The sequence below is a fragment of the Mus musculus genome, chromosome 19 (genome assembly GCF_000001635.26).
Source record: "Mus musculus strain C57BL/6J chromosome 19, GRCm38.p6 C57BL/6J".
Lineage (NCBI taxonomy): Eukaryota > Metazoa > Chordata > Mammalia > Rodentia > Muridae > Mus > Mus musculus.
Genome location: NC_000085.6, coordinates 56,685,091 through 56,688,973, shown reverse-complemented (window position 1 = coordinate 56,688,973; position 3,883 = coordinate 56,685,091).

Below are 3,883 nucleotides of genomic sequence, written 5' to 3'. Positions count from 1 at the left end.
ATTTAGAACACTAAACCCGACTGATGTCTTTTGCACAGCCTGGATCAATGTGGGATTGTGTAACAACAAACTAACACTACTAAAATCCACAAGCATGAGGTAAAGTATACGCTTGCAGTGGTTTCGGGAGATGCCATTGTGTTTACTGTCTTAACAAGGCTAACAGTTGGTTCTTTGGCATTCTTTCAAAAATCCACCATTTCTAGGTGGAAAGGCTGAGGTATTTGGAAACAGTCACTTTCTTGGCTAATGAGACCATTTCTATCTGGAACGAGACCTCAGAATAAAAATGACCCCCAAAAAGGCCTGCTGGATTATTATCAGGATCAGTCCTGAGAACACAAAGCACCCTTGAGTCCCACCTGACATTGCTGAATATTAAGGCTGTTTAGACACACTTACGGCTATTGTCAGTCACAGCTCTGACAGGACATTAAACCAACAGCAGGCTTCCGCTGTCCTTTCTTCAAGGTCAAGCTTGGACCATACCAGAGAACCCAGGTACAGCCGTGGTTGGCAAGAATCAAACATAAGGTCAAGACTCCTCTGCCACTGCCACAGTGATTGAAAACCTGATTTAGAAATTTCTAATCAAAGCAACGTTTAATCCACGTTAGAAGCTTTCATCTAAATAGGTAGCAGTGTAAAAGAAAAGATCAAGAGGACGGAGAGACGCTGACGTTCCCTTAGTGGGTAGAACACTCTTTTATGGAGGGTGCAGGCAGGGATGACAAGATCACGAGGGTAAAGTTCTCACGAATGTGCTCTTTGCCCTTCTGTACAGGAACCCTGAGAGGCTGGAGTCGGTAACCAGGAAGAGGGTCCTCCGCGCACGTAGGAAACCTCTATCTGTAGTTTATAAAGTGCCTTGTGTCAGGAGAGAGTCAGTCATTGCTCCCTCGATTTCTGGTTAGGCCTGAGGTGGATGGCAGCGCCTAAGCCTGGAGAAAATCAGAGAATATCAAGTGTACAGCGGGGAGGGTCACACGTTCATTTTGGGCTGCGCGAAATGGGATGCTTTTGGAGTGAAGAGAGTGGAGCATCTGCGCATGGCTGGAGGGCGTGGCTTGAGCTGGGGTGGGGTGGCATTTCCAAGAGGCCTGCCCAAAGCTGTGGGAACGAGAGGGAAGGAGAGAGGGAAGAGAGGCCAACACCAAGCCCTGGAATGAGGAAGAGGGTCTTATAGGAGATTTGGAAGAGGCGAGCTCAGAGCAGAAGGACAAGAAGGCAGGTGTCATTGGAACTAGGTAAAAGGAGTCCCTGGAGAGGGGCTGCTGTCTTTGGATCTTACATGGCCTATAAGGGCCTGTGTGCTAAGGACTTGGTGCTTCTGTGAGGCGGAGCCTTCAGGAGGCAGGGAACATGCCTTGAAAGGGCACTGTAAGATTTCAGCCCATCTCCTTCCTCATTTCAAAATCTCAGTAAGCCCCTACGGACGGCAAGAGTGAGGAGAGCCCCCCACCCCCATAGAAGAGCAGATGGCCCCTCCCCCCTCCCCCATCCTGGTGCTCCTTTGACAGCCCCTCTGTGCCATCTGCACACACCTTCCCCCACCAGCCTCTTCCGTAGGCTTCTGCTCTGCCCTCCTAGCACTGGCTGATACCCGCTGCCCTGCTGCACAAGAGAGGATGCAGGGGGCCCAGTACCAACTGCTTTCATGGCTGCACTGGCCTTTGGGAGGTCCTGAGTTGAACTTTGAGACTGGGATTCATTCTCCTGGTTGGTGGTACCTTCAAAGAACACACCAGGAAATGAGGAGATGGCTCTGTGGGTGCAGTCCCTGTTGCACAGACAGGAAGGCCTGCGTTCTGAACCCCCAACGACCACATAAGAGCTGCATCAGCAGTCTGTCTGTAGCCTCAGCGTTGGCTGGAGCCAGGTGTTGGGAGTCCAACCAGTTTAGCCAAAACAGTTCAATGAGAAACCCTGTTTCAAAAAATAAGGTGGAGAGCGATTGAGGAAGACAGGTGTGGCTTCTAGACATGCACTCATGGTTTAGTACACTTCTTACACGTATGCACACATCACACATGAACACACACACACACACACAGAGAGAGAGAGAGAGAGAGAGAGAGAGAGAGAGGGAGAGAGAGAGAGAGAGGCACATAGCATTTCATTTATGTGTGTCTTTCCTGTCGGGATGAAGAACAAAGCCAGTCTCCTTTGCCCTGCTTTGAGCTCCCACTCATGTTTGCCGACCTGCTTCTAACATCATAGTCTCTGGTATGCTGGTCAGCCTGGAAGTCCTCCTAGCAGTCCGTGGACCCTTGGGCAAACCAGGAAGGTTATCACCCACCCTTAGGCCCAGGGTGGGGTTTCTTTTAGACTAGAGAATATTAGGGTAACTGTGTCCTCAGAATGCTATTCAGACACAGCTTAAGGGAGAACATGATTTCCTCATTTGGATTCGCCACGGTGAAAACATTTAAAGGCGCTGTTTTTATTAATAGACGTTATTTAATGCGGCGAGAGAAGGGCTGCTTCGGCGGTGGCTTCAGTTAGTTTCCTGAGCCAGGAAAATCTGCGAAGAGCCGTTCCTCCAGGCATGTCTGTAAACCCTGCTGGGTCTGCACTGAGCTTCAGCCAGGACCAGCTGCTTACAGGTGGCCTGGATCCCATGGTGTGTGCCTGTCTGCAAAACACGCTGTGTTTACCCAAAACAGTTGAGATTTGCATGGTATGGAGCCTTAAAGGAACGCTAGCTTTTGGCCTCTTAAATGTACAATGACTCAATGCAGTACAGATTAATTTCTCATTGATCTAAAGCCCCAAACAATGTTCCCCGGTGACTATTAATTCTTCTCCAATCAGTGGTTTGGGGCTGAGGCTTCTTCCATTTTGTAGGGTCCTTAACACATGGTTTCTGAGGTGGCATGATCATCTGCACCTAGCCAAGAGAGGAGGAGGAACTGTGGTATAAAAGAGCCATCGAGATACTCGGTGGGTAAATGTCCTTGCCACCAAACCCAGTGATCTGAAGGTGACACAGACCCTGCAGGGTGGAGGGAATAACCCCCACAAGCTGCCTTCTGACCTGCATGTGTGTCATACAAGTGCATATGTGCCCATACACACAATAAATTTTTAAAAAAGATAAATAAATATAGAGAAAGGGAGAAGGAAGAGAAAGACGAGGAGAACATGCTTGGGGAGCAGAGAGTGGGCCCCTTGGGCCGTGCACACACCATCCACGTGCATTCTACTCACTTCCAAAGCTATAAGCCACACCCAAGTGCAAGGCAGCCTGAGAAACCACATCAGTGGTACCCAGGAAGAGAAAGTGGGTTGGAGGATGCTGGCCGTGTGCCGTGTGTTCTGAGAGCCGGGCAGCAGCTGGGTTGCTTTTTAGAGTTCTGATGTTGCTCGGCATTCTTCTTGCTGCCAAGACAAAGGAAAGCCAATATGACAATGTAAGGAAGGGCTATGGGATGAGACACACACTCACACACACACAAACAAACATGCACACTTTTACACATAGTCACACACTTGCACAGAAACACACACACACAAACACACACACACTTTTACACACAGCCACATACCCACAAACACACTTTTATACACAGTCACACCACAGGCACAGAGACACACTCACACATACTTTCACACACAGGCACACACTCACGTGTACAGAGACACATTCACATGCATGCATGCACGCGCACAGGTGTGCACAGACACACACACGTGCACACATGTGCTCACACACATTTTTCACTGTGGCTGTGTTTAGAAAGAGTGCTCTGTAGATTTTATTCATTTTTGTCCAGGTGAAGAAGCTTAGGCACTCTTGGTATTGCCAATCAGTCACAGAACCAGGGCTCAGACCCACGGCTACTGGGATCCAAGCCCATTTAGCTAAGAATGTGTAAGCTTC